This window comes from Pogona vitticeps, chromosome 5 (genome assembly GCF_051106095.1).
Source record: "Pogona vitticeps strain Pit_001003342236 chromosome 5, PviZW2.1, whole genome shotgun sequence".
Classification (NCBI taxonomy): Eukaryota; Metazoa; Chordata; class Lepidosauria; order Squamata; family Agamidae; genus Pogona; species Pogona vitticeps.
The window spans coordinates 153,273,038-153,287,163 of record NC_135787.1 but is presented as its reverse complement, the minus strand read 5'-3'; the positions used below and the strand labels follow the sequence as shown (position 1 = coordinate 153,287,163).

The following is a 14,126-nucleotide window of genomic DNA, read 5'->3' as shown; positions in this document are numbered from 1 at the left end:
GAACAGTAAGGGAGTGTTATGTGAATTCTCTGTTCAGCACCCATTTACTCCATCAAACTCCACTCATTTTGATTAACACAATTATATTAATATGCTGCATGGGGAACACTATGGCAGACATGATTCTATCTAATGAATATCTGGACTCTTTTCCAGCAAAATCCTGTACTGTGTGTATGAGTCTATCCGTAAAACAAAATGGCAGACTATCATTTGCCAAGCCTAAATATAAATAATTCATAAAATTAATTTATACTGTGTAAATATATATTTCAAAGAAAGCACAACTCCAGTATGAGTCAAAGAACTCTTATTTCTGGATTCATTTGGGATACAATATAACAGAATCATTTTGGGGGGGAAAAGCATTGGAAAAATAACTATTCAATAATCGTGAGTAAGATCCACATAGGTGTGCTGGAAAACAAAGCTGAGGAACAGAAAATGGGGAGCATAAAATATGTGCTTTGAGGCAACAGTAGAATTTTTCTACAGAGATGCAATTGAACAAAGGTATAACAATATATTAGCTATCGTTTCTTACCCAAAAGTTGTCATGTGCTATTCAGATAGAAAATTATAGCCCAGCACCATACATTTTAACCTGTAGCTTTGAAAGAAAGCAGCAGAGAAATGAATTTCTTTCCAGCAGACACTTTTAAAACTAGACCTAGCTTCAGTCACATTAGCTGGATAATGGGGGGAAATTCTACATTGAAAATGCTCTCTGTAGCTTAAGAACTCACTGAGGCAGCCTGCCATCTAGCTTTTTCACAGCAAAACAGACTTTCAGACTGCAGACGAGAGAAAGAGTCGGGAGCAGAGACAATTTTAACTTAGCCATCCCTAATTTATCTCCAGCTTTTTCCATTTATCTTCACTGCTGTATGCACCCAGGAACACCAGATTGTTGTCCTCTGGGGAACAGAAGGCAGCCAGGGATCTTGAGAGGTGTGACAGCCAAAGAAATATTCAAATTGTGCTGATTTTCTTCTGGAGTACTGAGCAGAAGGAATGAAACTCTCCATCAAGTCCCTGTTTTGCAGGCAATAGATCAGAGGATACTGTCAGTCTCCTAATGGATTATTGTTATCGGGCAGGTTCTTCGTGAAGGTACGTAGTTGTTCTCTCCATTCATTAGCCATGTTTTTTAAATCAGAAAATGATCTAATGGGTTTGCAGTCCAAATATGTTACAGAAAATGTTAAGTAAGTAACCTTTATCGATTGAATGATGATGGCACTTTATTGCAGCATGGTTGCAGGTAAAATACTCTGAACTGCTTACTATTGGTCTGTAGCTTCTACAGGATCTGCATGTGATCTGTCAGCAAACACACATACTCAGACACATACACACACATACACAAGCACAAGCATTAGCAGTGTGTATGAATGGAGTTAACACTGCTTGCCCTGGGTATTTTCATTATTTTGTGAAACATGGAATAGCAATTGACAAAATATATTTGTGGAAAGCAGTGGAGTCATCCATTCATGGTGGCTGAAACTGGCTGATTTCACAAAATGGTAAAATGTTTTCATGCTGAGAAGCTCTCAAACTTCCCTTACTATTTAGTATCTTGTAATTTATTATATGTTGTCTCGTCAGTATTACAGATCGACCCATATCCACCCAATAAGACAGGTGTGAATGGTATCTGGCATTCCTCATTTTGGAATCATCTGATGAAACAAAAATATTATACATATCAGTGAAATGAATAAATTAAACACCCATGGAAGTAGCCAAACACATTTAAAGTTCTGTGCATCTCAAACTGGTGCCGGACTGTTTTTCTTTAGATGAGTATCAAAGATCATGTGATCGAGAACTCAACATTCAAATTGTTTCAGGTATCAGACTGCTGGAAATGACACCTGAGGACATATTCAAAAAGAGGTTGTTGAATCCAGAAATCATTCTTCATGTCATGCTACTGTCTGGTGTGAGGGTCCATGCTAAGATTTGAGCAGTGAGGGGGGGGGGAAGCATGAATTGAAACCTGAAGGGAACCATACATTTAACATGATGCACTGATATTCCCCTCTTTTAAAAATGATCCTCTATGGTTACGTATCATACTGGAGTTCCTTTTCCCTCAGCACACTGCTGCCATGCCTCTCAACTCCATGACTAAAGAGGTCATTTCAGGAGCTTTTCATACTTTCACGAGAGGAGTCACCTAGCTGTAAGATGACACATGCTAGCTGTGTTGCTGTCTCATCTGCTCATAACAATGCCATTGTGGGTGAACGGAAGGGGCACTGAGAAATAAGGTGCAGGAGGTTTAACAACACATGTCTCAGATGGAAACATCAGGCAAACTTCTTGAAGTATCCACTTCTGATAACTATTTAACATTTGAGAAATAATCACAAAAAAGGAAGGTAATGTGCTGGACTTCTAAGTTCTATATAGATATGCTTTATCACTAGAACTTTTAGATGAACCAAAGAAAAGAAGTGATTTTCTATCCAGTCTTCTTCTAAGGTGTATCTTGTGTCCAGTGAGATCAAAGATCTTGTCGCAAATATTACTTTGGACCAAACTGTTCCAAGACACTATCATTTCTGATTTTCCTGTCATCTTCTCCTCCTGCTTCTCTGTAAACGATGTCTTCTCACCCATCCTCAGGTGGAATCAGGACACATAGGGATGATTTCTGTCTAATTTTGTCCCAACATTTTGGAGAGTTTTGTTCTGCTAATAAAACAACAATCAGAATCTCTCACAGGACTCATATGGAAAAAAGTATTAAGTTGCTCTTGCATGAAAATGGAACACTAGCGAGAAAAAGCAAAAATGCACAATATAGTTCATTTAAACTTATCTCTTAAAGGGACATGCATTTTTCAGAAGGTGGACATTCTTTCATAAATGGTCAGTTGGACCTTCAGCAAAGCTGAGGACAATTCAGTACTTTGGGAGAAAAGCAAGAAGGAAAATGCTGCTTTTGCAAGTCTCTCCAAGGACAGTATGCTTGAGTAAATGGTCATGGTAAAATAAGATATACTCTTTGTTAATTATTTAGCCAACATAAGGAATTTAGAGAAGTCATGAGAAATTATAAGAGGAAAGTACAAATAAGGGAGGTACCCTATTGAACTGACAACAAGATTGAGCGAGTAGGCCTAGGTAATAATGAAGGAACTTAATGGGTCAGTTAGAATGACCCCAGGGAGGTTAGGAAAAGGGAACATCCACCAAATAAGGATAGAAATAAATAAGTGTCTGGGGTCTAGGTAAAGAGAGGAGTGGGAGATGTAAACAGAGGCGGGACTTCCTGTGATCAGTTTAGGTGCGCTGGATAGGCTGTACACCTTGGAGTATTTATCAATGAGGAAACAAGGGAGGGGACATGCAGCCGGGAATAGGAGATAAATATCATGCTACCTGTATTGATGGGTGTGCCTAACTAATTAGGACACCCACTTTTGCAAAAGTGCTTTTTAATAAAGGAGAGCTGCTTGTATTCATGGTTGTCTAGTTACTGCATTAACTAACAAGGGTGTGGGCATTTTTCACAACATTGAGTTGCTGACAATATCTTTTCATCTCATAGTCTAAGCATATTTCAGATATTTTATCAGCAGATACATATAACATCACAACTAGAGTTCAGAATATTACTTTCAAGAAGAATGGGTATAACAATATATTAAAACCATACCTAACTGAGCAGCAATGATATGATTTTATGGGATCTAGATATATTATACACATTTGTCTTAATAACATTCAAAATTTTGTATCATACTTTACTAGGACAAGAATTTCTCAACATTCCAGCGAGTCATCCATTTAATGAAACATTTTTCCAAGATCACGATTCCCTGTTCACTGACAGCCTCAGTTAAAAGTGGCAGATCATGTAAAAGATTAATTAGCAATGCTGATTGCGTTGCTTCCTTCAGAGTAGACCGCATTGGGCAAAACTGATAAATATTTTGAGACTACAGGGCAGTGCCCTATGTTTACATGGATATTTCAGGGTTAAGGTTTTCCCCCCGAGGTATATTTTCTACCTCCTAGGAGATTTTAAAGCTGCTGTTACTGTGAAAAAGAAAGCACCACATGGGTCCTGAAGTGATACAATTGTGTAAAGGATGTAACATATGTCCCACCGAGTGTATGATTCATTTCTTGCTTCTAGGGATCATATCAGAATCAGAGCAGATGAGCTTATTCATATTTGCTGATCTTGGTTCCATAACATCTAAGTTCAAGCAGTATTGCTGTTAACTGAAATTGTCCTGTTAGATTCTTATTTCACTCAAATGTGACATGTTGTGTTAGTTTTCAGTTACCACTTCTTTCTTCAGCCATACTATGACCCGAGTGAATCTTTGGGGAAGAGCCAAAACTCGTTGGCAAAACAGATTCATGCAAAAAGTTCAGTCTCTAGAATCTGCAGTTTAGAAAGGAATCTTGTCTGAAACCTTGGAAAGTAGCAACCCATGAATATAGAGCATATTGAACTAGATCGTGAAGTCATCTAATGGGGAAAGTACTGGGGGCTCATGACTGAAGCAGGGGATCTTATCCCACAGTGAAATAGGACATGCTTTCCTCCCTAAGACTGCCAGTATGTAGGGCTACCCTATTACTGGCTGGCTGAGTTTCACCAAGCTTCCCATACAATGCCTCTTTAGTATTAGGATTTTGCTAGCCCAAATTCCAAGTATTTTTTTAAAAAGTCTCTAAGCCTTATAGATACTGCAATATAAAGTGAAACATGCAGATACCAGTTTGGCCAATTGCTTTGAAAGAATGATGACTTTCCATGTGATTAGCAATTGAGCGAAGCTGTTGACAGTTTGACAGGATCTTGTGTTTAGTGTTTAGTCGTTTAGTCGTGTCCGACTCTTCGTGACCCCATGGACCAGAGCACGCCAGGCCCTCCTGTCTTCTACTGCCTCCCGGAGTTGTGTCAGGTTCATGTTGGTTGCTTCGCAGACACTGTCCAGCCATCTCATCCTCGGTCGTCCCCTTCTCCTCTTGCCATCACACTTTCCCAACATCAGGGTCTTTTCCAGGGAGTCTTTTCTTCTCATTAGATGGCCAAAGTACTGGAGCCTCAGCTTCAGGATCTGTCCTTCCAGTGAGCATTCAGGGTTGATTTCCTTTAGAACTGATAGGTTTGTTCTCCTTGCAGTCCAGGGGATTCTCAAGAGCCTCCTCCAGCACCACAATTCAAAGGCATCAATTCTTCGGCGGTCTGCTTTCTTTATGGTCCAGCTCTCACTTCCATACATCACGACAGGAAAAACCATAGCTTTGACTATTCGGACTTTTGTTGGCAAGGTGATGTCTCTGCTTTTCAAGATGCTGTCCAGATTTGTCATCGCTTTCCTCCCAAGAAGAAGGCGCCTTTTAATTTCAGGGCTGCTGTCTCCATCTGCAGTGATCATGGAGCCCAGGAAGATAAAATTTGACACTGCCTCCATATCTTCCCCTTCTATTTCCCAGGAGGTGATGGGACCAGTGGCCATGATCTTAGTTTTTTTGATGTTGAGTTTCAGACCGTTTTTTGCACTCTCCTCTTTCACTCTCATTACAAGGTTCTTTAATTCCTCCTCACTTTCTGCCATCAGAGTGGTATCATCTGCATATCGGAGGTTGTTGATATTTCTTCCGGCAATCTTAATTCCGGCTTGGGTTTCTTCCAGTCCAGCCTTCCGCATGATGTATTCTGCATATAAGTTAAATAAGCTGGGGGACAATATACAGCCTTGCCGTACTCCTTTCCCAATTTTGAACCACTCAGTTGTTCCATGACCAGTTCTAACTGTTGCTTCCTGTCCCACATATAGGTTTCTCAGGAGACAGATAAAGTGGTCAGGCACTCCCATTTCTTTAAGAACTTGCCATAGTTTGCTGTGGTCCACACAGTCAAAGGCTTTCGCATAGTCAATGAAGCAGAAGTAGATATTTTTCTGGAACTCTCTGGCTTTCTCCATAATCCAGCGCAAGTTAGCAATTTGGTCTCGAGTTCCTCTGCCTCTTCGGAATCCAGCTTGTACTTCTGGGAGTTCTCGGTCCACATACTGCTGAAGCCTACCTTGTAGGATTTTGAGCATAACCTTGCTAGCGTGCGAAATGAGTGCAATTGTACGGTAGTTGGAGCATTCTTTGGCACTGCCTTTCTTCGGGATTGGGATGTAGACTGATCTTTTCCAATCCTCTGGCCACTGTTGAGTTTTCCAAACTTGCTGGCATATTGAATGTAGCACATTAACAGCATCATCTTTCAAGATTTTAAATAGTTCAACTGGAATGCCATCACCTCCACTGGCCTTGTTGTTAGCCAGGCTTTCTAAGGCCCACTTGACTTCGCTCTCCAGGATGTCTGGCTCAAGGTCAGCAACTCCATAAGACAGGATCTTATGGAGGTATAAATTACAGACTCATCCTCTCACAATTTGTAGGTGAATATTGCAATTTTGGAGAAAGCTTGGCTTAGCTGGTTTGCAGACAGCTGAAATCTGTTTTGTAAATCTGTCTACAAATGTGCATAGATAGCAGTGAAGCCATAGGAATGGGGATGAGGGGTTAAAAAAGTTAAATACTCCTGCATGGCAGGGTAAAAGCTGCTAGTACCTTATTAAATAGTAATACTTAAGGTGGTGGTCTTTGTTGACGCTACATTTTTCTGAATTTAACTAATCCCCTATTATTTTTCCATTCCTAGTTTCTGGAGGCTTCCCCATGACTGAAGCCTAAAAGGGGGAATGGGAAGTTTTTAATTTGAAATAACATCAACTGTGGGTCCTGATAGCAATTTTAATTGTACTTTAATTGTATTTTAATCATTTTATCTCTTATTGTATTGAATTTCAATTGTTGTAAGCCGCCCAGAGACTTCTGGGTAGAGTGGGCGGCATATATATAAATAAATAAATAGTAATAGTAATAGTAATAGTAATAGTAATAGTAATAGTAATAGTAATAGTAATAGTAATAATTTCCTGAAATGGCCATGGCATGACTGATGACATCACTGGAAATCCGTGGTGTAATTTGCACCAACAGGATTCCTGTTAATATTATGCAATGCTTGCTATTTTGAACTACACCTCCCATAGAAGATTCTAGGAATTGTTGTCCAAAAAGAGAGAAACTTTTCTTAAACTCTGTTATTATGCACCTTACTGAGCTTCCCCACCAGTGCTATATATATAAACAAATCAAAATACATTTTCTCTTCCACAAACTTCTGGGAATTTGACTAGGAGATTAGTTAGGAGAGAAAGCTATACTGAAAAATGGAAGAGCAGGGAAAAACAAGAAAGGAAAAGGAGAAGGATGGTAAAGTACTGTATATGAAGGTTCTGTTAATGTTTTGAACTATAGCTCCCTGAATCCTCCAGGCACAATGGTCAGTGACTAATCTTACTGAAGAATTCTGGATACTGTGGCCCAAAAAAGTAACATTTATCAAGCTCTGCAGTGAATCTCATTCCCTAATACAATTTCGCTCATAGTGGTGAAAGAAAATATCAGATAGTGGAAGGTGGGGTTTGTTACATACAGCACTGATGTTACCTGTCTGTCATGGGTTTGGAGGGAAAGTTCCATCCTATGGGGAGTGGAAGGCGGGACATCAGGAGGAGGGGCTGTATTGTATAAATATGTGATGCCTGTGTGGTGAGAGAAGAGACACTGTGAGACACTGGGTTGTGACGAAGCAGCAGCTGGGAAGAAGAAGCTGTTGTGGGAGTCTGTGTGTCAGACAGGGTACTACTGTGTGTCAGAGTACCAACCTGATAGGTTCAGGTGTCTGTTGGTTAGCCAGAACTGATAGGTTCAGGGTCTGTGCTTTAAGTTAAGGGTTCTGTGTGAACCAAACTGTATGCTTGTATGAGTGAAACTAAGCCACGTTACTTTATCTATTCACCTGATTATTTTTATTATCCCTGTGTGTGTATTTAAATAAACCTTATTCTTTTATTGTTTAAAAATCCATCCCTGGTCTGTGTGACTTCTTATAGGGAATGGTTGGTGGCAGCTTAGTGTAACTGTGTGACATATCCCAGTAGGTCTGGGTTTGTCACATTGATTGGTGTCCAGCGTGTGGGATACGACTGGTCCAGTTGTCCAGCGGTCCAGCAAAGCCTTGGCAAGTGTGCCCAGAGCAAGGGGGGTCTAGTCAGGGACAGTCTGAGGCGCGTAGGTAATCTTCTAGGTGTACCTCACGGGGAGGTGCGCTAGTAGAAGAACGTGCCAACTGGGGAGACTTAGATTAAGGTGCTCTGAGGCAGCCTAGTTTTGGCGGGAAAAAGCTGAGGCAAAACTGCGTAGTAACAGTGATCTAGCTTGCCAGCTGGGAGGCCCAGCAGAGGGGGGTAGGCTCTGACTCGATACTGTTGCAAGTTTAGTGCTGAAGAACAGCAGCAATCTCTAGGGAAAGCTGGTTCTGAGGCAAAAGGAAAAAAAGTGGTCGTTTTATTTTGAGGCTTGACTTTTAAAGCAGCCTGTTCTGAGGGGGGGTTATGCCCTTGACTCGAAGCCAAGTAGCAGAAATGAGTGAAGTGAGAGACCCCCAGATTGACCAAGGTTCTGAGGATGAATTTGGCTCAATGCAGGGTGACAGCACAGGAGAGCAGAACCCAGAACTTAGAAAAATACTCATAGCCCAACAGCATGAACTGAGGGTGAGGGAAATGGAGGAAAGGGAAAGAGAGAAACAGCGGCAATTTGAATTAGAGAGAGAGAGAATGGAGAGGGAGGAAAGATTGGAGAGAGAGAAAATGGCGTTTGAATTAAGAAAACTGGAACTGATGAACCAGAACAATAATAACAATAGGGATTCTGAGGGAGGCCAATTGTCTAAGGCTGACCTGAAGAAATTCCCTGTGTACCACAAGGGAGATTGTCCTGAGGTGTTCTTTTCCTTAGTGGAAAGAGCGTTTGTGGACTTCTCAGTGAGGGAAACTGAGAAGATGACCATCATGCGGTCTTTAATCAGTGGTAGCCTGGCTGAGGTTTATGCCGAGATGCCTGAGGAACTGATGAAAGATTTTGCAGAGTTTAAAAAACTGGTGTTTGCCAGACATGGGATAAATGCAGAGCAGCTGAGACAAAGATTCAGGTCCCTCACCAAAAAACCAGAACAGACTTTTACCCAAGTGGGGGCCCAATTGGTGAGGCTGCTTGAGAAATGGCTATCGCAGGAAGGGACAGAGACCTATGAGCAGCTTAAAGATTTGATAGCACTGGAACAGTTCTATTCAGTCCTGCAGGGGGAATTGAAATTCCAGGTGAGGGAAAGGAAACCGAGGTCTGTGGCAGCAGCCGCAGAGATCGCAGATTTTATTTCCCAAATAAGAAAGCCCTTGGGTGAGGGGAAATCTGTAGGTAAACCTAAAGAAACCTACAGCAAGTACTCTCAGGGACCAGGGAAAAGCCAGCAAGGGGGAGGGGCCCATGGTGAAGGGAAGCCCTCAGACATGAAACTAAGACCTCAGATTTTGGAGGGAAAACCAAAACAAGATGAGAGAGAATCAAAATACACCAGAAAATGCTATTTCTGTCAGGGAAAGGGTCATCTAATCTCAGATTGTGAGAAATTAAAGCAGCTAAAAGGAATGGTGCCTCAGGAGTCTAGTGGGACCAAGCCAAAAGCTGTGTTCTGTGTCCAGAAAGAGCAAGGCTCAGTGTCACTGAGGGAGCCTGTTGCCATGGCTACTCAGTCTGGAACAGCTACCGCTGCTGATCAGGCTGAGGAAAATGGTCCTCTTGTGGAGGTAAAGCGCTGCTTGCTGGTAAAAACAGATTCTCAGTTGTTTGAGACAGCAGGGGTGGACGTAGGAATACTTGACCGTCAGTATAGGGGGCTGCGGGACACTTGTTCCCAGGTAACTCTATGCCATCCAGATATTATTCCTCGGGAGTTTATAATCCCAAATGAGAGCATGAAGGTGGCAGGGATTGAGGGGCAGGTAATCTCTCTGCCAGTCACGGAGGTACCTGTGAACTTTCAAGGCTGGAGGGGAGTTTGGCGGCTAGCGATTTCATCGACTCTGCCAGCAGCCGTGCTCGTGGGAAATGACCTGGCTGAACATGTGAAACGGGTGCTAGTGATTACACGCTCACAAGCCACCACAGGGACAGTTCAGGGGGGTAATGATGAGCCAGAGACGGAAGCAGAGGGGAGTTCAGAAGCTGTGGTAGAAACCTTAACCACAGACAGCAGATTTGGACAGGAGCAAAAGGCAGACGCCACTCTCCAAAAGTGTTTTGAACAGGTGACTGACGCCCAGCTAACACCTGAAACCCCAGTGAGATTTCTGGAGGAAAAGGGGATTTTATATAGAGAAACCCTGAGGAATATCTCAAAAGGGGGAGATGGGATCAGAAGTCAGCTGGTGGTACCTGAAAAGTATCGCCCCATGATCTTACAAAGGGGTCACTCTGACATGTTTGCTGCACACTTAGGGGTGAAAGGGCCCCTTAATTTGATCAAGCAAGATTGGGAGCAGATCTCCCAGGATGACCCACAAGACGTTGTGACTTACATAGACACCTTGATGAATGACCTAAGGAGAAATCTAGAGCTGGCAGCAGAAAATCTGCAAGCTCAGAAGGTCAGACAGAAAACATGGTATGACCACAAAGCTAGAGAGAGGCACTTTGACCCAGGGGAGGAAGTGCTTTGGCTTAGGCCCTGCAGGGAGAATAAACTGCAGCTAAAATGGGCAGGACCATATAGGGTCATTTCCAAGATGTCAGACCTGAACTACCTAATAGAGCAGGAGGAGAACCAAGCAAGGAGGGTGGTTCATGTGAATGCCCTGAAACCCTACTACAGAGGGGAACAGAGGGTTTTATTCGCGATAAAAGCAGCTGAGAGTGAGGAAGCTGAATTACCCTTCTGGGAGGGTAGAGGGGAAGTAAAATACAACCCAGAGGAGGTAAAGATCAGTCCTGCACTCACCCAAGACCAGCAGCAAGAACTAAAAATGCTGCTTAGTAAATATCACCAGGTGTTTTCCAACAAGCCGGGGATAGTGAAGGGAGTGATGCATCGGATCCACACAGGGGATGCACCCCCGCAGGCAGTATCCCCATACCGAGTAACGGGACCCTATAGGGACAAGGTGCGGAAGGAGCTGGACGAGATGCTGAGGGAGAACATAATCGTCCCCTCTTCTAGCCCTTGGTCCTCTCCGATAGTCCTTGTGGACAAGCCTGATGGGAGCATTAGGTTTTGTGTCGATTACAGGAAATTAAACCGTGTAACCACTCCTGATGCCTACCCAATGCCCAGGCTAGACAACCTGATTGAAACCATAGGGGGTTGTCGGTTCATCTCATCATTGGACCTGGTAAAGGGATATTGGCAATTAAGAATTGATCCCAGGGATCAAGAAAAGACTGCCTTTTGCAGCCCTTTTGGTCTCTATGAGTTTCGAGTCCTGAGCTTTGGTCTCAGAAATGCACCAGCCACATTCCAAAGGCTGATGGACCAGACCTTGGCAGGGCTCAGTGACTTTACAGTGGCCTACATTGACGACATAGGGATCTTCAGTAATACCTGGGAAGATCACCTGATACACCTGGAGTTAGTGCTGCAGAGGTTAAGTGCAGCAGGGCTAACAGTAAAGGCCAGCAAGTGTCAGCTGGGTAGCCCAGAAATAAAATACTTGGGTCACATGGTAGGGGGAGGAGTGATAAAACCCCTGGAGGCCAAAATAGAAGCTGTTCGTGATTGGCCTAGACCCAACACCAAGAAAAAAGTCAAATCATTTCTTGGGTTGGTGGGCTACTACAGAAAGTTCATCCCGAGGTTTAGCGAGATTGCGGCTCCGCTGACCGATCTGACGAGGAAGAAGGCTGATGACCGCATCCCGTGGACCAGCGACTGTGAGGCGGCGTTCCAGAGGTTGAAGGAGGCGTTAATCAACTATCCTGTACTGCGGGCTCCAGACTTCGACCGGGAGTTCATCATCTACACCGATGCGTCTAACAGCGGGGTAGGAGCAGTTCTGTGCCAGGAGGATGAGAATGGTGACCAGCATCCAGTGTCCTACCTGAGTAGGAAACTTCAAAAAGGTGAGAGACATTTGGCAACCGTGGAGAAGGAGTGTTTGGCCATAGTCTACGCGATCCAGAAGGCCAAGCCTTACATCTGGGGAAGACATTTTATTCTGTGTACTGACCATTCACCATTGCAATGGTTAAAGACAATGAAAAGCCACAATAGCAAACTTATGAGGTGGGCTTTAAACCTACAGGACTATGACTTTGAAGTGAAGGTGGTCAGAGGGTCAGTGAACTGTGTTGCTGACGCCTTATCAAGAAGACCTGAAGAATGAAGACGGCGAAAGAACATGGACTATGTGTATATAATGATGACAAAAGTTAAATGTACCTGTTTTTTTTGAATTTGGTTTGTATGAATAAAGGTAAATGGATGTATTGTATATGGTAAATGTTTAAATGCCTATTTGCTATGGTTTAACTTAGAATGTAAGTATGAGTAAGTATAATATGGTATGTATAACTGTTGTTGTGTGTTTTATCAAGGTTGTTTTTTGGTGAAAAGCACGTTAGCTTTCCCCCTACAAAACAACTTATAAAGAGGGGAGGTGTTACATACAGCACTGATGTTACCTGTCTGTCATGGGTTTGGAGGGAAAGTTCCATCCTATGGGGAGTGGAAGGCGGGACATCAGGAGGAGGGGCTGTATTGTATAAATATGTGATGCCTGTGTGGTGAGAGAAGAGACACTGTGAGACACTGGGTTGTGACGAAGCAGCAGCTGGGAAGAAGAAGCTGTTGTGGGAGTCTGTGTGTCAGACAGGGTACTACTGTGTGTCAGAGTACCAACCTGATAGGTTCAGGTGTCTGTTGGTTAGCCAGAACTGATAGGTTCAGGGTCTGTGCTTTAAGTTAAGGGTTCTGTGTGAACCAAACTGTATGCTTGTATGAGTGAAACTAAGCCACGTTACTTTATCTATTCACCTGATTATTTTTATTATCCCTGTGTGTGTATTTAAATAAACCTTATTCTTTTATTGTTTAAAAATCCATCCCTGGTCTGTGTGACTTCTTATAGGGAATGGTTGGTGGCAGCTTAGTGTAACTGTGTGACATATCCCAGTAGGTCTGGGTTTGTCACAGGGTTTTAGAAGTAATCCATACCGAGGAGAGGTAGCAATAAAATATGAGTTAGGACTGGCACTTGCTTTAGCATATACATTGTTGTATCCTCTTGAAGAGCTTCACCTGCATAGAGGCAATGATGTGGTCTGCAGCATCAGATTGCTGCTAAGTAGAAATTTCAACATAAACATAAACATAAACAAAACTTCAACAGGAAAGAAGAACGCCTGAAACTAGACCCGACCTGGCGGCCCATTCTGAAAAATACAACCTGCAAAAGGTCAATGAACTCTTACACATCCACAAGGGCCAGAGACCATTTCACAACAAAAAGGACCAGCTGACGACACCCATCAACCACAGTGACAGAGTGGTCAAAATGACCAGATAGGCGGGGTATAAATAGAATAAATAAATAAATAATCTCTCCCTCTCCCCCTCTCCCCCCTCCCTCATCAAAACAAAAACATGCTAATCACCCTATCTCCTGAAAAAAGACAAAAAGCCGTTCCCACAGCTATAAATACTATCCAACAAACACCAACAGAGCATGGACAGAGTTCCTTCTCCAGTCCTCTGAAGATGCCGGCCACAGAGACTGGCGAAATGTCAGGAAGAACAACCTTCAGAATACGGCCAAGGAGCCCGAAAAACCCACAACAACTATTAGAAATTTCAATGTTGGGATGCATGTGATTCATGTACAATGAGATGAAGTTGAATGCACTCAAAGACTGAGAAAGGAACCCTTTAATAAGCAACCATCTGATGCATAATGATGACATTCGCTCTATGCAGATGAAGCTTCACAAGTGGACACTGGCCATTTGAGGAAGAGAGACCAAAATAGAAAGACAAGAACTTTCAAAACTTTCAGTGGAGTAGCTGTGTTCGTTGGTTAACAGTGAAAAAAATGCATTTTGGCAACCTGGTGGCACCTTAAAGCTTAACAAATCTTACTTGGCATAGCCTTTCAGGACAGCAGTCTGCTTTATCAATTGTACAGAACAGTAGT

General features: G+C 42.8%; 1 protein-coding gene across 7 annotated transcripts in view; it reads left to right on the top strand.

Moving 5' to 3' along the window:
• Positions 1-597: 597 nt before the first annotated feature.
• The window catches only part of MGAT4C (MGAT4 family member C), a 435,723-nt gene continuing 422,194 nt past the window's right edge, over positions 598-14,126 (top strand). For all 7 annotated transcript variants that reach the window (XM_078394812.1, XM_073000301.2, XM_078394807.1 and 4 more), the window contains exon 1: positions 598-1,113. The gene's annotated coding sequence lies outside the window, so the exon portion shown is untranslated. The remainder of the gene's footprint in view (positions 1,114-14,126) is intronic.